Source organism: Canis aureus, chromosome 22 (genome assembly GCF_053574225.1).
Source record: "Canis aureus isolate CA01 chromosome 22, VMU_Caureus_v.1.0, whole genome shotgun sequence".
Lineage (NCBI taxonomy): Eukaryota > Metazoa > Chordata > Mammalia > Carnivora > Canidae > Canis > Canis aureus.
The window spans coordinates 50,950,858-50,976,418 of NC_135632.1; the positions used below are offsets into that span (position 1 = coordinate 50,950,858).

At 43.8% G+C, this 25,561-nt stretch overlaps 1 protein-coding gene and 1 long non-coding RNA gene across 6 annotated transcripts in view; one reads left to right on the top strand and one right to left on the bottom strand.

Moving 5' to 3' along the window:
- Positions 1–772: 772 nt before the first annotated feature.
- LOC144294217 (uncharacterized) lies at positions 773–21,567 on the bottom strand. The gene is made up of 3 exons (XR_013361674.1): positions 21,430–21,567; positions 9,770–10,001; positions 773–1,083 (listed from the first exon to the last, which is right to left on the bottom strand). It is a non-coding gene; the product is annotated as an uncharacterized LOC144294217 (long non-coding RNA).
- A 186-nt stretch (positions 21,568–21,753) lies between these two features.
- The window catches only part of NINL (ninein like), a 140,668-nt gene continuing 136,860 nt past the window's right edge, over positions 21,754–25,561 (top strand). For 4 of the 5 annotated variants that reach the window (XR_013361676.1, XM_077866017.1, XM_077866020.1 and 1 more), the window contains exon 1: positions 21,754–21,893. The gene's annotated coding sequence lies outside the window, so the exon portion shown is untranslated. Of the gene's footprint in view, positions 21,894–23,264; positions 23,420–25,561 lie in introns of all 5 variants that reach the window. The other variant, XM_077866018.1, reaches the window with a different exon arrangement.

The following is a 25,561-nucleotide window of genomic DNA, read 5'->3' on the forward strand; positions in this document are numbered from 1 at the left end:
ATGATGAGTTTCCTTCCACTTGCTGCATGTCACCATCCTAGTGACTCCCTTTACCTCTTATATTGGGTTTCCTGGTTTTGTCCTGCATGTTCCCTTGTTTCATTTGTTCCCTCTTTTTGGTGGCATCCTCCCTGAGTAGGTTCTCTAAATGTGTGTGAGAGGTAAAATGTTTAAGATTTTAAATGTCTGAAAGTGCCTTTACCCTTCTCCCATTATTGACTGTTAACAGCATGCAGTCTGGTATCATTTTCATTTGGAATTTAGAGGCATTGCTCTGTGGTCTTCTAGCCATATTTATGTGACCAGACTTTTTTCTTTCTTGAAGGTCTTAGAAGTGTAGTTTTCCCCCAGTGATCCATGGTGATGCTCTGTTTTCATTCTATCTGCTTGGCACTCTGAACCCTTCTGATCAAAATCTTAATGTTATTCAGTTCTGAAAATGTAATTACTTCATTGCAAATTGCTTCCCCACTGTTCTTTTCCTGCTCTCATTTTCTGGAACTCCTGCTATTCAGATGATGGACCTCCTCTAATGACCTGCTTTGTTTAATCTTTTCTCTCCTATTTTCCCATATGTTATTTTGTTCCACTTTGGGATAAGGGGGGTTTCTTCAACTATATCTTCCAGTCCTATTGATTTTCTAACCCTATTACTATTCTTTTAATTTCTGAGAGCTTTGTTTTGTTTTCTTAATGTTCCTTTTTAGTAATATTTTTTTTTTTGTTTTGAGTGGAATGTTATCTCTCAGAAAATTAAGTTTTTGGAAAAGCCACAGAATCCACTATTTTTCTAAGTTGCTCTAATCTGTTTATTTAGATCTCTTTGCTCACATTAAAAGCTTTCCTCACATTCCCAGAAATCCTTAGTATTCATGAATAAGAGTAGGGATGATGCTGCTGACTGGAAGCTCTGCACAGGTAGACGGGGCTTGTCAACTTGGAGGCTCTTTTACTGTTGGGTATCTGGGTAGGCTGTGAGTTGGAGAACCCCTGAGACCATTGTTTTAAGCTCTTCTTTGCTTTTGGTTGGTCTGGTTTCTTCTCCTGACTGAAGGGTAGAGGTCTGATGTCAGCACCTAGGAACTGCGTGGAAGGGAGGTGGGGAAAAGGTATTCATATGGTTACTTAATATGTTTCTGGTTGCCATTGAGCCCAATTATGTGACACCCCCAGTAGAGATATCTTCTGTTTTACTCTCCACAGTAGCATCTTGACTTATGTTGAAGTAGGACTTAAGGTTGGTGGGGGCAGGGATTGTATTTTGAATACCTTTTACCCCATCCTCCTTAATCCAACTCCCCACCATCCTCCTTCAGGCCTGAGGTATCTGGTAGTGTTGGTTCCTAAATGTTTGGATGAATCTACCTCATGGTTTCTCAGCTCCTCACACTGCTGGTCCAGACTCAGCTTTCCTGGATCTACTAAATTACTGGCCACTTGTCCACATATTTTCCAGCTTTCAAAATTTTGTTGATGCCTGTTTTCCTGACTTATGCATGTGTATTCCTTTACTATGGTTTAGTTAAGTTTGGAGTAGAAACTATGTTAGATGTATATTTCCTTGTATAACAGTATGGAAGATGTTCTATTTCCTGTTTAATGTAGGTCAAGACCACAAAGCCAGTCGTGTGCTCCATAGTCACTATTAAGAAATGTTGTCTATTTGAAGTGGAGATTCACTGCATGCCTACAGCCTTTTTTCTTCTTTTCAGTTTTGTTTTGAATTCTATATGCAGCTTATTTTTTTAACATCTCTCCCCTGACTCCCTTTTTCTATATTCTTGTGTCTGACATCCTTTGGCTTGTCTTGTGATTGTGGGTCTCATTGTTCTGTGTTCCTAAATTTTCAATATTGCTTGGACATAGATACTTGTTTTGACTGACAACTCTGTTCCTATGATCACTTAAAAGTTATAGTCTCTTAGATTTCTTTGCAGTTAAAATCCTTCTGAATGAGGTACATTTGATTTATGCTTTTAAAAAATTAACTTCTAGGGCAGCCCAGGTGGCTTAGTGGTTTAGGGTGCCTTCAGTCCAGGGCGTGATCCTGGAGACCCGGGACCGAGTACCATGTCAGGCTCCCTGCATGGAGCCTGCTTCTCCCTCTGCCTGTGTCTCTGCCTCTCTCTCTCTCTCTCTCTCTCTCTCTCTCTCTCTGTCTCTCATGAATAAATAAAATCGTAAAAAAATTAACTTCTAGCAATAGGGTTAAAATTTAGCCAGAGTTAAACCATATTTTTAATCAGTCTTCAAATATATGACATATTATTGAGACCACAGTAGCATCTTGACTTATGTTGAAGTACTTATGTTGAAGTATGTAACTATATGACAATATAGTTATTTCCACTGGATTTCTTGGAAGATTTTTCTTCTGAAATGTCAGCCTGACCTTTATGGATAAGATGATAAAACAGCTTACAGAAATTATGTTTACATTTTACTGGAAGGCGAAAACAGGTGACTGCTTAATGAGTACAGAGTCTCTTTATGGAATGACAAAAATATTCTGGAACTAGATAGTGGTGATAGTTTGATTGTGAATGTACTACATACCCCTAAATTATACAATTGTAAGTGATTTAAAAGTTAAGTTTTATTATGGTTTATTTGTTGCCATATATCACCCATATTCTACTTGCCAAGTTCCTAATAGAGATGTATATATAATCTTTTTGCATATCTCCTAAGCTTGAAATCTGTGCATGAAAATTTAACAAATAACCATAAGATATACTTCGAAAACCACACACACATTCAGTGCTTCACTGAATGTCTAGCAGATGTCAGTAAAAATGGGACAGTTCTCCCATGAAAACAACTCTGTTACTAGATTTAATTACTTGGAATAACCAAACTTTGTGGGAATTTGATGGGTTGACTCCTCCCAGTAAGAATGATAAACAACATGGAGCCAACATAAGAGCAGTGGGTATGCTGCACAGTGATGCTGGTGAAATAACCTGTGCAAGGTCCCGTCATGTGAAAACCTAGCCACACTCAGTTCTACTCTTTCCAGGGCTACCAAATTCTCAGCTTGCACCCACACATTAACTCCCCAGTGAAGTACTAGTTATTGTGGCAGGGTTTGTTTGTTTGTTTGTTTTTTAAGATTTATTTTAGAGAAAGAGAACATGTATGGGGGGAGGGGCAGAGAAAGAGGGAGAGAATCACAAGCAGAATCCGCGCTGAGCAGGGAGCCCAACACAGGGCTCCATCCCAAGACCCCAAGATCATGACCTTGGCCAAAACCAAGAGCCCGACATTTTAACTGCCTGAGCCACCCAGACAACCCCGATAGCATGGCAGGTTAAAGAAAAGTAAGGATAGCATTTGGAACACAAACAGATATTAAAATTAAGGAACTTAATAGAAAATACAGGTGTAACCAGTGTGCCAAACAAGGATGACACTGGGATGTAATCAAAATGAAACTTTTCTGTCACCTATTGTTCCTTTAATATTGACACAGCTAGAGGAAGCTTTCTCCCTGCCAGTGGATGAAGACTAGATGAAAACTCCTCCAGGCTTTTCTGTTCATTCCTAGGAAATAGTCCTATGATCACTTTAAGTCACAAACATGTGTAAGTGGATCCTCTCTGTGGGATGCAATATGCACTCATCTCCTGAGCAGAGGGGAGGTGTAGGGGGGTGGACAGGGAGGTTCTCACTTGGTTAGAGCCTGCTGCTGTCCTGAGTTGGCTCTACAGCCTGAAGGTGCAACAGGCTTTCACACCTGACTACCTTGTGGGAACTCACGGGGGCTTTTCAGAACTCCCACTGGATTCCTGCAGCTGCTGCTTCTTGTCCCCTTTTCCAGTAGGCTACCCCTTCACCCCTGCTTCTCTAGCAGATCTCTCCACTTTCACCACTTTCACCAGTGACATCCTCTTCCTCTCCCAGGCAGTGCTCCTGGGAAGGGCTCTAACTGGTCCCACGTCAGCCTTTCTGACATGTCCTTGCCCCACTGTCAGTGAGAAGCAGGTTATACCCACCCACAGCCCTCTGCTGTCTCTGGGTCCCCTGCCACAGCCCCTTGAACTTACATACTTTCTGCAGGAAATTGTGTCACCCCTCTGAGTTTTACCACTGCATCTCACTCTCCAGGTTTGACATTAAGGGGATAGTTCCTCTACCAAACCCTTCCACCTCTGGATCCACTTTCTCTATATTTGTGAAATGGGTGAGATAGCTCAAATGTCAGGAAACAAGCATCGGATTAACTACCATGAACACTACTAGGGAGCCTCACACTAAGTTTGGTATCTGACATCTGCTGCTTAGATCACAGGTTCGGTTTAGACATCCTGGTACATAAGCAAGAGGGAGTATGGTATAAAATTGATGAACACTTCCTAGAAGAACATCAGTAAGGGAGCTACTGTGCAGTGGCCATGAATCTTAGGCTAGATAGTGAAGGAAGCAACATATCTGGGCAAAGAAGGGAAAAAACATTTGCAGAGAGAGAATTCATTGTAACAGAAACTTACTGGACTCCTACTAAGTGCCAGACAGCGAATACTAAGCAATCAGGAGGGGTTCTAGGTCTGCAAAAAAGGAAAGTGATCAGCCTGTTTGGAGAAAGGGGTCTGAGCAGGGATGGTAAGAAATGAAATTTGGACAGGTATGATGGGCAGTCAAAAGCAGGCTGTGAATATGAGGCTTTGGAGAATGCAGAAAATTGTCATCCACATGGTAGAAAAGGAGGTAGTGAAGCTTATGTATATGTGTTTATGGATTTGTGTGCATGTGTGTAATGGGTGGGTGAGCAGCTGTGAGTACGGTGGTGTGGATTGAGAGGGAAAAAATATATGTGTGTGAGTGCTTGTAGAGGTGTATGTTTTAAGTAGGTTGGGTATGTGTAGTTGGATATGTGTGCATATCTGTAGAAGGGGTGTATATGTGTGTGCATAGTGAGGTCTCTGAGTGCTGGGGAGCCCTTGAGAATGTTGTGTGGGGGAGTGTGCAAGGCTGTGTTTGGGAGTGTGCAAAATGGGCTGCGTGCATGCAAGTAGTGGGGTGTGTGTAATGGGGTGCATGTATAGGGGGTTTGTGTGTATACACTGAGATTGTAAGTAGTGAGAGTTTGTGTAGAGGTGTGTGTGTGAGTACTATGTGTGCTGAGTACTATGGTATATAAATGTGAAGTTGTACGTGTATTGGGCGCTTATTAGTAGTGTATGTGTGTATATGTATATGATTAATGGGTGCATGTGAGTAGTGGGACATACGTGTACTGAGAGGTATTTAGTAGAATTATGTGTTAATGGTTGGGTGTATATGTAGTGGGGTCATGTGTGTGAGGAGTGGGATTACATGTGTGGGTGTGAGTAGAGTATTCGTGTGCTTAATGTGGTGTCTGTAGTGGAACTGTGTGTTGTGGGGTGTGTAGGTAGCATGGGGTATGCCTAGTGGGGTTTGCATATATGCTTAATGAGTGTGTGTATGAGTGTTGTGTTAATAGGGTATGTATGCGTAGTGGTGAGCAAATAACTATGTGAAAAGCAGACCCCTTAATTGGGGTTAAAATATGCTTGGGTGAAAGACAAAGGCTGGTAATTTCATTTAAGATGTGGACCAGGGCAGCCCCAGTGGCGCAGTGGTTTAGCGCTGCCTGCAGCCTGGGGTGTGATCCTGGAGACCTGGGATCGAGTCCCATGTCAGGCTCCCACATGGAGCCTGCTTCTCCCTCTGCCTGTGTCTCTGCCTCTCTCTCTCTCTCTCTCTCTCTCTGGGTGTGTCTCTATGAATAAATAAATGAAATCTTAAAAAAAAAAAAAGATGTGGACCAATTATTTCTCTGCCAATCCTTTCCTCCAAACCACCAAAGCTCCTTCACTTTTTTTTTCCAAAGCTCCTTCTTAAAGGAGTTCCTCTCCTTGACCTCATCTCTGACTCCTCTGGCTGTCAGTTGGCAGCCACCAAGTGAGCCCAGCTGTGTGAACTGGAATCTTCATACACTTTGGGACTCAGAGGCCCTGGTTGGGAGTTCCTCTCTAATGTGCACATGGGCGTCAGACTCACATAAGGACGAGCCAAGGGGGCCAGCATGAGGGGATGGAAGTGCTTTGGACTATGGCAAAACCAGGAGGGGTGACCCAAAGGAAGGCCCCATCATCAAGCCAAACAAAACAGGTCTGAGACAAAGCCACAGGTTCCTGCCTTGTGAACTCAGCACATTCCACTTTTGTTGAGTGACCCTTCTACAAGGGCAAATGAGTTCAAGCCATAGAAAAGGAGAAAATGGGTCTGTGGAGAGGGAAGAAAGAGAAGGCAGTGGGTCCATAGGGGAAGGACAGTGAGGAGGGGTATTGTGGACTAAATTGTGTCCCACTCCCAAATTCATATGTTGAGGCCTTAACTCCTAAAATAACTGCATTTGAAGGTAGTGTCTTTAAAGGGTAACTAAGGTTAAATGAGGTTGAAAGTGTGGGAGGCCTTAACCCAATAGGACTGGTGTCCTTATAACAAGAGGAAGAGACACCGGAGATGTGCACAGAGAGGAAAGGCCATGTGCCGTCACAAGGAGAAAACTGTAGCCAGCAAGTCAAGGAGAGGGGCCTCAGAAGAAACCAAACCTGCCAAACTTTAAATGACCTCCAGCTCCAGAACTGTGAGACAATAAATTCCTGTTACCTGAGCCACTAGTCTGTGGTATTTTGTTATGGCGGCCTGAGCAAACTAATACAAGAGGAAAGAGCTGTGATGCCTTTGCAAGACTTGGTTGCATTTTGTCATTCAGCCAACAGATATTTGAGCAGGACACATATATACCCCACATGTTAATTACTGTGTGTGTGTGTGTGTGTGTGTGCATGTGTGTGCGTGTAGTAGGATGCTCCAGGCACTGAATCTATAGTGGGGAAACAAAAAGGCCAGACCTGCTTTCATGGAGCTCACAGGCCCAAAGGATGTGTGATGGCTCATGGAACCTCTCAGTATATCCCCTTTGCTATTAAAGCCCCTACATGAATAGGATTGCAGGCTCCCAGTGATTCCGGCCCAGACAATAGCCCCCAAACCCTGGGCAGCTTCTCGATGTTCTGTCCAGTGAACCCTTGGGGCTTGGTTCTTCACAGAATTTCAGGTACAATATGAATCCTCTGCAGGGGCCAGAATCAGCCCTGGGTCCCAGGCCCATAAAGAATCTTGACTACAGGCAATGACCCATGGTTTTTTTGTTTGTTTGTGTGTTTGTTTTTTGGTATTTTTTTTTTTATTGGAGTTCGGTTTGCCAACATATAGCATAACACCCAGTGCTCATCCTGTCAAGTACCCCCCTCAGTGCCCGTCACCCAGTCACCCCAACTCCCCACCCACCACCCTTTCCACGACCCCTTGTTCGTTTCCCAGAGTTAAGAGTTTCTCATGTTCTGTCACCCTCACTGATATTTCCCACCCATTTTCTCTCCTTTCCCCTTTATTCCCTTTCACTATTTTTTTTGTTCCCCAAATGAATGAGACCATATAATGTTTGTTCTTCTCCGATTGACTTACTTCACTCAGCATAATACCCTCCAGCTCCATCCACGTAGAAGCAAATGGTGGGTATTCATCGTTTCTAATGGCTGAGGAATATTCCATTGTATACATAGACCACATCTTCTTTATCCATTCATCTTTCGATGGACACCGAGGCTCCTTCCACAGTTTGGCTATTGTGGACATTGCTGCTAGAAACATTGGGGTGCAGGTGTCCTGCCATTTCACTGCATCTGTATCTTTGATGACCCATGTTTTTAAAGGGGAATTTTATTCCAAATCAGGAAATTCCAGTATCAAAACCAAAAAATCCCATAGCAAGGTATTATTTTCTTCATTTCTCAATTACCTCCTCTACTCTTTTCTCAATGAACTAAAATCATTTGTTGGAAGAACAAAATTCAACTGAGTAAATTTTAAAGATCTTACTGGCTGTATTTGGTGATTCATGAATTTGGCAGCATACAATCTAGCAGATAGAAAGGAGTTCCAAAGAGCTGTATAAGGTGAGATATTTTCTAGTTACACTAGTTATTTGCCTGTTGGTTAAGGCAGGGTTACTTTACTTACCTGGAGCAAAGGGGAGTCTTGGAGCTAAGTCAGGTAACTTGTGCTGAGCAGACAAGCAATGACTGGCTAATCTAAACCTTCCTTCTCTGGAGAGCCCAGCATAGAAATTTAATTACGTTTTGGTTTGCTGACATGGGATTTACCATGAGTGACTCTGCCCTGGGTCTAATCTGGTTATTTTAACAGTTCTCCACTTTTGATCAGACTCTAAGCTTACTGAGAGGTGTGATCAAATATTTAGGCTAAAGCACTACTTTTGTCATCTGCTTTGGTCTTTGTGTAGTTCACAGGTCAAAAAGTTGGGCTCATATCCTTAAAGATGGCATTTTCTTCACGTTTCGTTTGGAGTTCCAATTTCTGTGAGATCACCCGTCAGCTAGCCAACCCTTGTGGACATGTATTCAAGATCTTTGAGAGAGGGATGCCTGGTTGGCTCAGCAGTTAAGCGTCTGCTTTTGGCTCAGGGCATGATCCTAGGGTCCCAGGATCAAGTCCTGCATCGGGCTCCCTGCATGAAGCCTGCTTCTCCCTCTGCCTGTGTCTCTGCCTATCTCTCTCTCTCTCTGTGTGTGTGTGTGTGTGTGTGTCTCATGAATAAATAAATACAATCTTAAAAAAAAAGATATTTGAGAGAATATAGTGCACCACAAAGACTACAATGATGAGTATAAGAAGAATAATACCCAGGGGTGTCTCAATCGGTGAAGCATGTAACTCTTGATCTTGGGGCTGTGAATTTGAGCACCATGTTGGGTGTAGAGATTACTTAAAAATAAAAACAAGGGATGCCTGGGTGGCTCAGTGGTTGAGCATCTGCCTTCAGCTCAGGTCGTGATCTCTGGGTCCTGGGATGGAGTCCTGCATCGGGCTCCCCATAGAGAGCCTGCTTCTCCCTCTGCCTGTGTCTCTGCCTCTCTCTCTCTCTCTCTCTGTCTTAAACAAACAAACAAACAAACAAACAAACCAGAAGATGAAGAAGGAGGAGAAGGAGTAGGAAGAGAGGAGGAGGTGGAGGAGAAGAAGAAGGAGGTAAAAAGAAGAACGAAGACCCAAAGTTTGGAGTGCATTCCAAAGTCAAGGTCATGACCCAAACCAGGCAAATCAAACAGGTCACAGAATGACCCAGGGTTAGGTTTAATCTGCCCAAGCCAGTGGCTTGTTTAACTATTTCATCCAGTTGTATCTCAACTTCCCCAGAACTACTTATCCAAGCACAAGAGGTATTAGCTACAGAATGAACACCTCCCTGCTCAGCAAGGAAAGCATCAGGAGCTACTTTCTTGTCTAAGACAACTTTAGTAAGCAAACCCAATGATCTTTGCTGGGCAGCTGTGGCTTCAGAGGTAGGTCCTGACATTTTCCTTAGAGTAAGTAATAAATTTCTAACCTGATTTCATTGCCACTAACTCCCAAACAAGGTAGGAGACATCTGCCAAAGGGGATCCCTGGGTAGCTCAGCGGTTTGGCTCCTGCCTTCGGCCCAGGGCGTGATCCTGGAGTCCCGGGATCGAGTCCCGGGATCGAGTCCCACATCGGGCTCCCAGCATGGGGCCTGCTTCTCTCATGAAAAAATAAATAAATAATCTTTTTTTAAATAAATTAATTTTTTATTGGTGTTCAAATAAATAATCTTAAAAAAAAAAAAAAAGATGGTCAAGAGATGGGAGGAGAAATGGAAAGAACTGTTGTTGATAGATCTTGGGAGGGATCGGTCTACCTGGTGGTGCCAGCTGCTTCTCTTCCTGAGCAATCTGATTTTGAGATCTCCAACATTAGCATGAGACCAAATGGCAAGTGTACTCTTCTTTAGGTAGGAAATATGCACCCAAGATTTAACACCTTAAAATTTGGCAGCAGTATTAGTGTTCAAAAGAACTTGGTAGGTTCCTTTCCAAGAGCCTCTTTGAAGATAAAGCAATTTTGCAAAGGCATCAGAGTAAAACAACCGTCTGTAAATGATGAAAGAGTTAAAAATGGCCATGGTTAAAGATCTGATGAGACTTTGTTATAATAGAATTGACAAGGAAATTTGGTTATCTCTATAATATACATTTTAAGATAATTAAATATGACTAATAACATTATTTATACCAAAACATATCAGATTTCTAGGAATTTCATACAATTTCTAGAACACTTATATTAACACATACCCATACAGATATAATCTAAGAAGGTAGAGCATCATTTCTTATTTGATAGTGTTTCTCATGTAACTTAACATATCAAATAAACTTAATTAGTTTAACATGTTACAAATCCTTTGAGATTTTCCAAGGACTCTCTGAGACATCTCAAAGTTAATTAGAGGTCAAAAGGATGGCATGTAGAATTTAATTTGGGAAAATTGTCAAAAATGTCAAAATCTTTGAACATTTGATTAGATAGAATCACAGATCATTATGAAATAATAGCTAATGACCTATTTAACCAAAGTAATAATAGATTTTAAAGGCTATGTAACATAAGGTTACATAGTTGTGAGTTAAACCTAACTCTTTTAATTTTTTAAAAGATTTTTATTATTTATTTATTCATGAGAGACACACACAGAGAGGCAGAGACACAGGCAGAGGAAGAAGCAGGCTCCATGCAGGGAGCCCAATGCAGGACATGGGACTCGATCCCAGGACTCCTGGATCATGCTCTGGGCCAAAGGCAGGCATTAAACCTCTGAGTCACCTGGGCGTCCCAAATCTTTTAATTTTGAAAGGATTCAGTTCTCCCAAATAACCGAAGAACGAATAAAGACGAAGTGTAGGAAATTTTGACAAAACAAAAAAACTTTGCTTTCCAGGTAGATTACCCAAAAGGCAAGGAAAACCTTTTACAATCTCTTAGTAAGTTAATACCAATAGTCCAAGAACACTTTGTCCTTTTAACAAAGAGAAAACCATTTCTTTTTTTTTTTTTTTTTCTCACGGGAAAGAGCAGAGGGAGAAGGAGAGAGAGAATCTTAAGCAGGTTCCATGCTCAGTGCAGGAAGCTAGATTCCTGAGATCATGACCTGAGCAAAAATCAAGAGTCAGATGATTCACTGACTGCCACCCAGGTGCCCTGGAAAAAAAACAAATTCTAATTTTGCACCAGTGTACTTTTGATCTTTAAAATCCATTCTTTAAGAACTTGAATAAATTCATTCCAATCTCAGCCAGTTTGACCACACAAAATAATTTTCCTAAGGGGCGACTGCGTGGCTCAGCTGGTTAAGTGTCTGCCTTCGGTTCAGGTCACGATCACAGGGTCCCCCAATCGAGCCCCTGGTGGAGCCCCAGATCGAGCCCCAGGTCGAGCTCCCGGTAGAGCCCTGGGTTGAGCTCCCTGCTCAGCAGGAGGCCTGCTTCTCCCTCTCCCTCTGCCCCTTTCTCACTTGTGTTCTCTCTCTCTCTCTCTCTCTCTCCCTTTCTCCCTCCCTTCCTCCCTCTCTCAAATAAATAAAAATAAATCTTTAACAAATTTAAAAAATGACTTTCCTAAGATGCATTTTCCATGAACCACATATATCCATTTATAACCATTTAGGCTTTGTCTTATATTTTGCTCTTCCTAATTCTGAAATAACCATTTTACTTTCAGACAAAATTAATTTTTTTCCTTAACAAAAATACATTCTCATATCTCATACCATTAAAAAAATAATAATAATCTCTAGAGCTAACATGAGGCTTGAACTCACAACCCCAAGGTGAAGAGTCACTTCCTTCACCAACTTAGCCCACCAGATGTCCCCATACTTCTCACCCAAAAACGCATTCTACTTTCCTTACTTACTTTTCACAAATGTTTGTTTCCTTTAACACTTATTATTTCTAAGTAGTTTTAATTACATATATTGATTAGAATTTGTAATACTTAGAATCCTTAATTTCTAGTGAAAACTAAGACAAAGGAATTGTGGGTTGTTTGTTACACTAGCATTCTATGAATTGACAAGTTTATGAATACATTTTATGATTTCTGGAAGTACATTCTTCTACCCAGTGAGTTTTTCAATGCAGCACATAAAATATTTAGTAATAGACTCAAATATCTTCAGTTCTTCTGTAATAAGCCAAAAATGAGTGATGTTCAGTAACTAATGTTTCAGTATTTTATCTTATTTAGAAGTGATCTATATACTCAATGAATATCCATCATTTAGCTTAGAATAACTTTAAGGTTTCAAGTTACCAAAAAGATTTTGGAAACTAATGAAACTGGAGAGTATTATGCTGAGTGAAATAAGTCAATTGGAGAAGGACAATCATCATATGGTTTCACTCATATGGGGAATATAAGAAATAGTGAGAGGGATTATAAGGGAAAGTAGGGGAATCAAGTGGGAAGAATTAGAGAGGGAGACAAACCATGAGAGACTCCTAACTCTGGGAAACAAAGGGTTGTAGAAGGGGAGGTGGATGGGGGGGGGATGGGGTGACTGGGTGATGAGCACTGAGGAGGGCACTTGATGGGATAAGCACTGGGTGTTAGACTATATGTTGGCAAATTAAATTTAAATTTAAAAAATATTTTGGAAACTATATTTTTAAGTAGACATACCAAAAGCATAATTATTGTTAAAAGGTTTATAAACTTGGGACGCCTGGATGGCTCAGCGGTTGAGCACCTGCCTTCAGCTTGGGACATGATCCTGGGGGTCCTGGGATCAAGTCCTACATCGGGCTCCCTGTACGGAGCCTGCTTCTCCCTCTGCCTGTGTCTCTGCCTCTGTCTCTCATGAACAAATAAATAAATCTTTTTTATAAAAAGTTGATAAACCTAAAAATATATATTTTATTTGTTTATTTATTTACTTAAAAGAGAAACAGAGAATGAGGGGAGGGGCACAAGAAGAGGGAGAGAGAATCCTCAAGCAGACTTGAGCAGGGAGTCCTACACAGGGCTCAATCCTACAACCCTGAGATCATAACCCAAGCCAACATCAAGAGTCAGACACTCAACCAACTGAGCCACTCAGGTGCCCTGAAAAGTTTATAAACTTTATCTGACTTACATCTTTGTAATTTATTTGTTCTTAACAATTATGTTTAGATTAGTCATAATTATGTTTAGATTAGTCATAAAAATTTCATGAGACATTAAACAACCGTCACATTATCTTTATTGCTGACAAATTCTGTCAGAGATAACTTGATCCTGTAAGAGATAACATCTCCTGATCCTGGAGACACAGGATAGAGTCCCATGTCAGGCTCCCTGCATGGAGCCTGCTTTTCCCCTCTGCCTCTCTCTCTCTCTCTCATGAATAAATAAATAAGATCTTTTTTTAAAAGATTTATTTATTTATGATAGACAGAGAGAGAGAGAGGCAGAGACACAGGCAGAGGGAGAAGCAGGCCCCACGCCGGGAGCCCATTGCGGGACCCGATCCCAGGACCCCAGGATCGCACCCTGGGCCAAAGGCAGGCGCCAAACCACTGAGCCACCCAGGGATCCCCAGTAAATAAAATCTTTAAAAAAAAAAAAAGAATTGCATGAGTTCTTTAAAAATAAATAAATAAATAGAGTTCTTTATAAATTAATTTTCGTAATTCCACCTGAAGGTAGAAAAAATAACACACATCTAACACATGCATATATAGATATACATAAACATACAGATAGATACAAATAAAGATAGTATAGGTTTTATTTTATTTTTAAGATTTTATTTATTCACGAGAGACACAGAGAGAGACACACACACACACAGGCAGAGGGAGAAGCAGGCTCCCTGCAGGGAGCCTGATGTGGGACTCGATCCCAGGACCCTCGGATCACAACACAAGCCAAAGGCAGATGCTCAACCACTGAGCCACCCAGGCATCCCTTATAGCTTGTATTTTTTAATTGTAGCCGTGAGACAGGTTCTGTTAAAGGAGGCAGTTGGTTAGGTTCTTTTTTGTTTTGTTTTTTGTTTTTTTTGTTTTTTTGTTTTTTGTTTTTTTTTAGTTGGTTAGGTTCTAATAGGATGCCCAGAAGCCAGCAAGAATGAAGTCATGGCCAGCTATTGGGAAGGTCCAAGGCCTGTCCTAGCAGCACTTCACAAGAAGCTGGGTCAAGATAGGATCAAGATGGTGGGTGCTATGACAGGAACCCCCTGACCAAAATAGGAAGAAAAAGCAGGAAACCCTGCTTCCTGCCCCAAGTAATGGATATTCTACCCCTTAGTTAACAATTGTCAATAGGGGAAGGAGGGAAGATGGTGGAAGAGTAGGGGACCCTCATTTCATCTGGTCACTTGAATTCAGCTAGATACCTATCAAAGCATCTGAACACCTGTGAATTCAACCTGAGAGCTAAGAAAAGAGTTGCTGTAATTCTACAGATAGAAAAGTGGCCACTTTTTCCAAGGTAGGAAATGGAGAGAAGTGAATCTAAAGGAATCTAAAGGGAAGATAAACCACGGGGGGGGGGGGGTGGGGGGGGGTGGGGGGGGGTGGAGCCTGTATAAGGCACTGGAAAGTGACAGAGCAGCAGAGTGCAAAATTGGAACTTTTAGAAGTCTGCTCTGGTAAGTGACATTCCTGCCTGAAAGGTGTTCAAGGGGCAAAGTGGAGCAGAATCCTAAGTGGGACAGTGTGGTTTCAGGATCCCTGGGGTCACAGAAAGAACAGGGGCACATGAGTGCAGCACAGTTCCCAAGCATTGAAGCAGGGAAGCTGGCTACAATTAGGGAGTCCCAGAGAGGGCTCTCAGCTCGCTGTTGTCACAAACTGGAAACCATGGCACCATCAGCAACCACTCTCCAAGCAGGGACCTAGCAAGCATCAGAAGAATTACAGTGAGACAATACTCCCTCCCCCAGGAAGATTGGCCTGGGTGCATACTATAGGAGTCTGCAGAGTTTGGCGCACAGAAAAGTGACTGACTGCTTTTCCCTGAGGGTGCACTGAAGAGTAGGGGTTGTGGGGGCTGGAAATAACAGTCTTGCCATTTTAATTTTTTTTTCATACTCTAAAGCAGCACGGAAAGCCTTCAGGGAACAAAAGTCACATAGAGCAACCTGAAACAGCTAACATTGAGCTCAGCCCCTTTGTAAGGGCAGTACAACTCCACCAAGGCAAAGACACTTGAGAAACAGTACAACAAGCCCCTTCCCCAGAAGACCAGCAGGAACATCAGGCTAATGCCAGGTTTACAGATCACACAGAATTGAAAAACTCCTGTGCTAGGGCAAAATAGTATATAGAATTCAAGGTTTTTTTCCTCACGTTTTTAGTCTTTCAGTTTAAAAATATTTTTCTTTTTTTTTCCTTTTCAACTAGCTATTTTTAAAAATATTTTATTTATTTATTTATGAGAGAGAGAGAGAGACAGAGACACAGGCAGAGGGAGAAGCAAGCCCCTTGCAGGGACTCCAATGCAGGACTTGATGCAGGGACCTGAGGATCACACCCTGGGCAGAAGGCAGACGCTCAACTGTTAAGTCACCCAGGCATCCCTCAACTAATTTCTCATTTTATCAAATCTTTTAAATTTTCATTTTTACATTTACATTTTTAGCCAAAAATGAAGAATATATCTATAAAATGAAAGATATCAACCACAACCCCAGTGAAATATACACTAGACAAATCCAAAGAGATCAGAAACCAAAAATGAAAAGATAGGAGAGGAATATAATCTAACAGATACTAGATCCCAAAATTGTGTGTGTGTGTGTGTGTGTATATATATGTGTGATTTTGTTTCCTCGTTCATCCATTCTTCTCCAGACAAAATGACTAGGAGAAAATCACAAAAAAGAAAGAACCAGAGGTAATACTCTCTGCCATAGATTTAATCAACGTGGATATAAGTAAAATGTTGGACCTAGAATTCAGAATTACAATTATAAAGATAGTAGCTGGGCTTGAAAAAAGCATAAATAACGCTAGAGAATCCCTTAGGGCAGAAATAAGATAACTGAAATCTAATGAGGCAAATTTTAAAATGCTTTAACTGTGATGTAATCTAAAATGGCTACTCTAATTGCTACGGTAAATGAGGCAGAAGACTCAGTGACACAGAAAACAAAATGATGGAAAGTAAGCAAGATGAGGAAAAGAGAAAAATAGCTACTGGATCACAAGGGGAGGCTTGGAAAAGTCAGCGATTACCATAAAGTGAAACAGTATTAGAATAACTGGGGCCCCAGAGGAAGAAGAGAGAGATAGCCACAAGGTATATATAAGAAAAACATAGCTGAGAACTTTTCTAATCTGAGGAAGGAAACAGGCATTCAAGTCCAAGAGGTAGAACTCCTCCCATAATGAGTAAAAATAGATTAACACCCTAACATATAATAGTGAAGCTTGCAAATTTCAGAGATAGAGAGATCTGAAAGCAGCTGGAGACAAGAGGTTCTTAACCTACAAGGGAAAGAACACCAGACTTGCAGCAGACATATCACAGAGACCTGGCAGGCCAGAAAGGGCTGGCATAATACATTCAGGATACTAAACGAGAAAAACATGCAGTGAAGAATACTTTATCCAGCTAGACTGTCATTCAGAATTGAAAGAGAGATAAAGAGCTTCCAAGACAAACAGAAACTAAAAGAATTTGTGATCACTAAACCAGCCCTGCAAGAAACATTACAGGGGATCCTTTGAGTTAAGAGAGAGCCCCAAAGTAACAAAGACCAGAAAGGAACAGAGACAATCTACGCAAACAGTAACTTTACAGGTATTACAATGACACTAAATTCATATCATTCAATAGTTACTCTGAATGTAAATGGACTAAATGATCCAATCAAAAGACACAGGGTATCAGATTGGATAAAAAAGGAAGACTCATCCACATGCTGTCTATAAAAGACATTTTATTTTATTTTATCTTTAAAGATTTTATTTATTTGAAAGACAGAGAACAAGCAATAGTAGGGGCAGAGGGAGAGGGAGAAGTAGCCTTCCCACTGAGCAGAGAGCCCAATGCGGGACTTGATTCCAGGATCCCAGGATCCTGACTTGAGCCAAAGACAGACACTTAACCCCTGAGCCACCCAGGAGCCCCTAAGAGACTGATTTTAGACCCAAAGACAACTGCATTGAAAGTGAAGGTGTAGAGAATCACTTATCATGCTAATAGACATCAAAAGAAAGCTAGGGTGTCAACATTTACATCAGACATTTTAGATTTTAAACCAAAGATTGTAGTAAGGGATGAAGAAGGACACTATATCATAAAGGGTCTATCCAACAAGAAACATTTATGCCCTTAACTTAGGAGCAGTGAAATATATAAACCAATTAATAACAAAATTAAAGAAACATATTGATAAGAATACAATAATAGTAGGAGAATTTAACACCCCACTTGCAGCAATAGATAGATAATCTAAGCAGGTCACCCAAGAAATAGAGCTTTGAATGACAAATTGGACCAGATAAACTTCACAGATATATTCAGAGCATTTCATTCCAAAGCAATAGAATACACATTTTTCTCAAATGCACATGGAGCATTCTCCAGAATAGACCACATACTGGGTCACAAAACAGGTTTCAACTGGTACCAAAGATTGAGATTATTCCTGCATATTTTGAGACCACAATGCTTTAAAACTTGAACTCAAACACATGAGAAAATTTGGAAGGAACACAAATATATGGAGGTTAAAGAGCATTCTGCTAAAGAATGAATATGTCAACCAGAAAATCAAGGAAGAATTTTAAAATATTCATAGAAGCAAATGAAAATGAAAACATGACAGTTCAGAACCTTTGGGATGTAGCAAAGGTGGTCCTAGGAGGGAAGTATATAGCAATACAGGCCATTCTTAAGAAACAAGAAAAATGGGGATTCCCTAGGTGGCTCAGAGGTTAAGCAACTGCCTTTGGCCCAGAGCGTGATCCTGGAGTCCCGGCTCAAATCCACATCGGGCTCCCTGCATGGAGCTTGCTTCTCACTCTGCCTGTGTCTTTGCCTTTCTCTGTGTGCCTATCATGAATAAATAAATAAAGCTAAAAAGAAAAGGAAAATGATTTTATTCTTTTTTATATTTACTTATTTATTTTAAGGAAAATAATTTTAATGGCTGTGAGACTTAAAACAAGAGACTTGAGTATTTTTATACAATTGTGTTGAAGACTGTGAGTTGACCCCTATTATTCACTTTTTTTTCTCCTTAGAGTTATAGAATGGTTACCTGGGCACATGGTCATTCTGAATAAAGACTCTTCATTGCTATTTCAACAGGTACCCCTGGGAACTTAGTATCATAAAGAATTGGTCAGGATCTTGGCTATGCATCCCACAGCTAGTCCATTTCTGCAATGGTGTGGCCCACCACTGTGACTCTCACTGGCTGGGAAGGGTCATAGGCACATCAGAAGGGCTCCAACCTCACTCAGAGCAAGTCAGGAAAACCTCATAGCCCACAGCATGGTGTGAGCATCACTCACTAGTCTCTGGTTGTCTTTCACTATGTGTGGGGTTTGCTATTTGCAGGCAGTCGCAATTTTCACTTGTCCTTGTTTCCCCTCCTCCTTTTCCTACCCTGTTTCTCCAGAGCCTAGCTTTTATCCTGCCTCCTCCCCACTAGTCACATTTCCTCAGATCCTCACATCCTTTAAAGTGGAGTCCCTATAAAATATATACACTGACACCTTCCTCACGCTAGATCACAGTGTAGCTCATTTCACCATTCTGATGTATTGTCATGCTGGTAAGACTTGCCTTTCTACATCAAGGGTGAAAGGATGGAACTAAGGGGTAGAGAAGCATCATTAACAAGGTCAAAGAGGGAGATGGTACAGGTCCAGCATAGCCCACTCTATCTTTTAGCCGTCACAAATAACACTTGCTGGATTCTAGGCATGGGCAACAGAGAAAAAAGACAGCCCTTGCTCATAGGAGCTCAAAAACTAGCAGAAAAGAGCGAATTAGTAAAGAGATTATCAGAGTAAAGAGTCACAGAGATTGGATAGAGTTGAACATGAGTGAACATGAGTGTCCAGGGAAGAGAGGAAAGGGAGCAAATGAATGGTGGTGGGGGAGGTAGGTTCCTGTGTTGAGTGCTGAAGCTGACTGAGAGGTTAACTAGGGGGTTTGCAAAATCTTGGGAAAAAGACAGCCCATGGTCTGTTTCATTTTCAGAGAACTGAGAAAGGCCCCACTGGCCTGAAGTCTAGATGAGAATGGACTGGGGCTGGGGTGGGTGGGCTGGAAAAGTGGCAGGTTCAGAAGAGAGGACCAGCTAAACAATTTCACCAGGAAGCTTTGAAGGGCTTTATGTAGAACAGAGACAACACAGGTGTATGTTTTAGAAAGCATGTCTGGCTGGGATACAGAGGTGACAAGCACAAGTACAGATAGCAGGCTTTAGTGCTTTAGGAGTCCTGGGGAGGCATTCAGAGGGCCTGACCAGGAAGGCATGGCTTGGATGATGGGGTCGGGAGAGAGAGAGAGAGAGGGAAAACACACAGGAATCTACAGCACTCAGCAACTGAGTCAATTCAAGGAGGAGATAGAAGGGCTGTGACCTTTACCAAATGGGGAATCCATAAGAAGAAGCATATTTTAGGGGAAAAATAAGTCTTTCAGTTTGAAACTAGACTGAATTTGAACTGCTTGTCAGAGATGGAAGTAGAATATTCAGTTGGCAGTTAGAGACTGTAAGACTGTAAGACTGTTTGGGGCTGTAAGAGAGAAAGAGACCAGCACCTGGGAGGCTCAGTCAGTTAGGTATCTGACCTGCCTTTGGCTCAGGTCATGATCCCAGGGTGAAGAGATGGAGCCCCATGTCAGGCTCCCCGCTCAGTGGGAGTCTGCTTCCTCCTCTCCCTCTGTTCCTTCCCCCGGTTCGTGCTGTCTCTGTGTCAAATAAATAAAATATTTTTTTTAAAGGAAAATCACTAGAATATTTTTTTTTTTTTTTTTATAAATAACAGAGAAAGAGAGTAAGGGCCAGAATGAGAACAGACTAGAAATACTGAGGAATACCATTCAATCAGCACGAGGTTGGTGACTTAAGATGGGGGACAGCAGGAGCACCCAGAGAACAGGCAAAGAGAGCAGGGAGCCAAGACTGGGACCCTTGTGAATGAAAATACCCAGGGCAGAGGAAAGGAGGACCACAAGGGATCATTGGGAAGGAATAGTCAGAGAAGCCACAGGACAGGGACTCAGAGTGCAGCTGGCTCATGCCCTGAAGCCATGAAGAAAGGAATGAAGACAAGCCTCTTATTTTGATGACTGGAAGGACAGTGGGGGTATTGAGAACACTGAAGGGAGGAGGGAGAAGGGGTATCAGCTGCAGGTCTCTGATCAGCAGCCAGGGCTGGCAGAGGATATGCAAGTTCTGGGGTCAGATGTCGGTACCTGGGAGATATATGGATCGCAGTATATGTTATTTAATCACTTAAGTTTATTTCTCCCCTCTGTAAAATGACAATTTTACAACTATGGCCTGGGATTGTTGTATTAAAATGAGGTGAGCATGGAAGGAACTCCGCACAAAATGAATTAACTTGTTGCTTCAGCCAAAATCTTGTAGTCACCCTTGTAGCCACTCCCACAACCTGCCTCCAATTAGGGGTACTTCTTGTCTGCAGGACCGTCCCTAATACCACACATCCTGCATCTAACCACTGTTCCCCCTCACCCTGGTCCAAGCCACTTTCACCTCTCAGCCCATTTCTGCCATCACTTCTTAAATGGTCTCCCTACTTCAACCTTTGCTGGCTCTCCCCCAACTCGCCCTCACCCAGTGACCAGAACAACTTTACGTCCAACAAGTCCCTCTCCGAGTCTCAGAGAAGAAGCCAAATCCTCCCAAGGGGCAGCACTGCCCGACATGCCTCTCTGCCTCTCTCTCACTTCAACCTGGCCTCACACACCACACTCTTCCTGGCCACAAAGAAACTCATGGGGCATCCTCTAGACTCAAGGCCTGGCCCACGTTCCCGGGTTAGCTGCCTGTCTCCCTCTCTCATTCCCTTCGGGCCTTCACTTACAATGTCACTTCCTCTGGCCTTGCCTGGCCCAACCTCCTGCACTTCTCAAGATCCTCTCTTAATTTGTTTTTCTTTGGCATTTATAAGTATCTAAGTATCATTTATAAGTATCTTTTGTATATTTCATTTGAGCTTTTAATTTGTCTCCTGGTGTATAAACTCCAGGAGGGGCAGGGATTTTATTTTTTTTATTTTATATTTTATATTTATTTATTTATTTATATTTTATTTTATTTTATTTTATTATTTCATTTATTTTATTTTATTATTTTTTCTATTCCATTTTATTATTTCCTTTTGCCAACCCTGCCAGCATGTTACTGCTCCATTCTCAAGCCCTGGGACGATGCCTAGCACTAGTACGTGTGCTCAATAAATGATTTTCTGTACGATGGGAAGACAAGAACCTTAAGTTTTGTTGTGTCTTCCCGTTTCCTCAACTGAGTATTACTACCTGGCTTGCCTCCTCGGGTTGTTCCCAGAAGATGAGCTGGAGTACGGGCTGTGAACAGCCAAACCTCACGGAGAAGCTGGCGCTGAAACCGTCGGGGTAGGCCCTGGCGTCTGGCGAGGCGCCCAGGCCCTGCCCCCGCCCGCCGCACCCCGCCCCGCCCCGCTCGCCCCGCCCCGCCCCGCCCCGCCCCGCCCCCTTGGGTGGCCGCCCCGCCCCGCCCGCTCGCCCCGCCCCGCCCCCTCGGGTGGACGCCCCGCCCCGCCCGCTCGCCCCGCCCCGCCCCGCCCCCTCGGGGTGGCCGCCCGCGCGCGGAGGACTAGGGGGCGGCGCCTGGAGGCTGCGGGAGCGCGGCGCCGGGGCCTCCAGACACAAAGAGCGGTGGGCGGGACGAGGCCGGGTGCGTGCGCCGGCGCCCTGGGCCTGCCCCGTGGCCCGCGCGGAGATCGTCGGCGCCCGCCGCCCAGGTGAGCGGCCCCGGGGCTCTGCCCTCCGCCGCGCGTGGGGCCGGGTGCGGCGCGACGGGAAAGGCTGCGCCCCAGGCCGTCGGCGGGTGGGGGCGAGGGGGCCCGAGGCCCTGCGACTGTGGGCGCGGCGGGACCGTGGGGCGAGCCCCCGACACGGCCGCATCCGCCCTGGCGCGGGGCGGGGGCGCGGGGCGGGGGCGCGGGGCCCCGGAGCAGGAAGCCCGACGTGCGGGCCGCCGTTCCCGCCCCCCGGGGAGGCTGGGGCGGGGCGGGCCGGTCGCTCCCGAGGCACGCGTCCCGCGGGAATCCGACTGCCCCCGCGCCTCTGGAAGCCGGGTCCCGCCGTCGCTGCGGTTCCTCCGCTGGGCCTCGCCGCGGGCCTGGACGGCTGCGTGCGGTCGGCATCGGGGCGAGCGCGGGGTCCGCGGACCTTCCTCGGGGCGGGGCGGGGCGGGGCGGGGCGGGGCGGGGCGCCGGGATTGCGGCCTTGCCCTTCGCCTGCGGGGCTCCGACTCCGCACAGGGGTTACATCCTTCGGCTTATCACGGGTTTGCACTTGGAGAATTTGTCTGAAATGACACTTCACTGTCCGGGACTCAAGGCCTGCTGCAGGGTTTAGGTGCTGCACTGGTTGCTCCTCTCGTTCGCGGGCTCAGCCTCGAAGCCCACGCAGGAGTCGGTCTGATCTCTTCGGGTGTTCCACACCGAGGCCACGCGGTCCCGCGGCGGGGCGGGGGCGGGGCGGGGGCGGGGGCGCCCCGGGCACCGCCGCGGAGCCTGGAGAAGGTCAAGTGATGCCGTCAGCGCGGTCAGCAGGAAGGACGGGCTACAGGTGACCGCGAGCTTTTCTTGGAACTGTTACTGAGATCCCCAGGTTTTCCCTGTTGGACTTAGAATACGTTTCAAAGCAGAAAGTTAAAGATAGTTAAAATTGGTCTGTTGAACAGAACACTAAGCTGCCTCAGAGATTTATGAACTGTGTGTCAGAGTTTGTGGATATTAAAAGAAAAGTGCTGAGGCAGTTAGATCAGGCGTCTTGTCCGTGCTGTCCCTTTTCTATTTCACTTATACATCGACTGTTAGTGGCCTAGACTATTACACATTGAACTCGTCTATACTGGCAAATAAAAATGGGTCTTACGTATTTCAGATTCAATAAAAAATATGAGATAATGATATTTGCAGAATGAGAGAATAACAAGCCTTCTCGGAAGAAACTGAACATCAGATAACATTTAACACCACCAAATTAGAAACATTTTATAGAGGAAAAGTTAGGGTCTCAACGTTTTGAAAATTGAGGACTTTATATAATCTTTGATGTAAAACTGTTTATCCCTCTTACTTATCTCTATACATTGTGTTTTATAGGGCTGCTCAGGGATGGGGGAACTGACACAGTCATTTGCCAACAGCATGGTAGTGGTAGTGGTAGTGGTAGTGTGTGTCCTTTGTTCCCATCCTTAGTCCTTATGAACATTTGGTGGTAGAAAATAGACTAACAGAAGAGTTGCAGAGCTCTAACTGTAAGTATTCAAAGTATTCAGATCCTGCCTTTTAATGGTAAGTGGCTTTGAGTGCTGGTTGGTGGAGGGTCCTTTTTTGGGGGAAGATGGCACACGTGGGATTTGAGATTTGGATATGTGAGAGATCCCTCTGACCATATTCTTTTTACCTTGGACATTTACCTTTGAGATTTTACCAGGAAAAGGTGGCTGCTAGAACTCTCCTTCCCTGACTGAGGGAAGGCCTAGAATAAGGAAGCAGAAACACAATGTCCTGGCCTCACCTTGAACTAGAAGTTTGAGAGGCGCAGTCAGGGGCATGGTGTCGCTCCTGGCTGGAGGGGCAGGAGTGCCCTCTGACCTGCAGGGGCAACTCCAGAGCCCTCTGACCTGCAGGGGCAACTCCAGAGCCACAGCCACTTTGCTCTCGATTCCGTGGTTATTCTGTAAAAGGCTGAGTGGTCATGGCTGTGGCTAGACTTTAGATTTGGGCTGAGCTGAGTCCTTGGCTTCAAGTGCAAATTAAGAATTCAGGCTCCTGGCCAGAGATTTGGTTAGTCACACGCAGGAGGCAAAAACTTTGGGTCACATTCCACCTGGAGCTATTTGGAGGGCTTTTCCTTTGCCCATCCTTGGGGTAACCTTGAGCCTTCTGAGACTTCCACCAAAGGATTCTGAATGTTTCTTTCTGTGAACCCAGGAATGGAGAAGCCCTTTGGATGTTGGTGTGTCTGTGTGTGTTAAAGATTTTATTTATTTATTCATGAGAGACACACACACAGAGGCAGAGACATAGGCAGAGGGGGAAACAGGCTCCATGCAGGGAGCCTGATGTGGGACTCGATCCCAGGACCCCGGGATCATGCCCTGAGCCAAAGGCAGATGCTCAACCACTGAGCCACCCAGGCGTCCTGTGTTTTTAAAATCTTGATGAAAGGGGCTCCTTTCTCCCCTGTTTGTGCTGGCATGGTCTCTGTGCCCTCTCTTCCTTTCTCCCTCTCTTTCTCTCAAATGAGTAAATCTTTAAAGAAAATAAAATAAAATCTTGATGAAAGAGCACCCAGCTGGTGCTGCCTGGTGATATATGTCTCTCTCAACCTCAGATTGTCCTTCCTTAAACTTCAAGACAGAATGGCTTGTTGTACCAATACAGTCTTCCTTAAGTTGAAATCATTTGCTTCTCAAATAAACCAGTGTGGCCTCTAGGTAATTCTAATAGACTCAAGTGTGAGAAGCGCTGGCATATATCAGCTTTTGTACATTGACTTATTTTGTGTTACATGAGAGGAAACTGGCAGATCCTTTTATGATGTGACACAGGCTCTTTTTTTTTTTTTTAATTTATTTACTTATTTATGATAGAGAGAGAGAGAGAGGAGAGAGGCAGAGACACAGGCAGAGGGAGAAGCAGGCTCCATGCCGGGAGCCCAATGCGGGACTCGATCCCGGGACTCCATGATCGTGCCCTGGGCCAAAGGCAGGCGCCAAACCGCTGAGCCACCCAGGGATCCCCGACACAGGCTCTTATAACCCAGTTATTTTGCTTTGGGATCTGCTTTGTTTAATAAGTTAAGATTTTGGTGTGTTGGAGTTTGTCAAAGTGGTCATTAGTTATTGTTAAAGATCTGAAGGGAAATCATTCTTCACAATGTCTAGTTTTTTAAGTTTTCAGTTAAGAATTTTACATTTGTGGATGTCCATCAGTTGGGATGTCTATCCCGTTGGGATGTTTCCAATGATGGAAAACCCAACTCAGTCTTGGCTTAAACAGATAGGGAAGTCCTGGAAGAAGGGATTGTTCCAGTGGCTGAACTGGGAGTGTTCAATCCCAGGATGCCAAGATCATGACCTGAGCCAAAATCAAGAGTCAGATGTTCAACTGACCAAGCCACCCAGGTGCCCCAAATAATTATGAGAATTTTAAGTAGTAACATCTACAGACATCAAAGTCTTACTTCATATGTATAGTTTGAAATAATAAAAGTTCAAAAAGAATTTAAAATGCATCAAGAACTGCTTAATTTTAAAGCCACACTTTTGCCACAGAGCAGGCCTGGCAAAGCCTGAGTTAAGAAGGACTCCTGGAGGCCATATGGTCCAGCAGTCCTAGCTCCTCCCTCCTCAGGCCACCTGTGGTGGGCAGGTAAAGATGTTCTGGATACC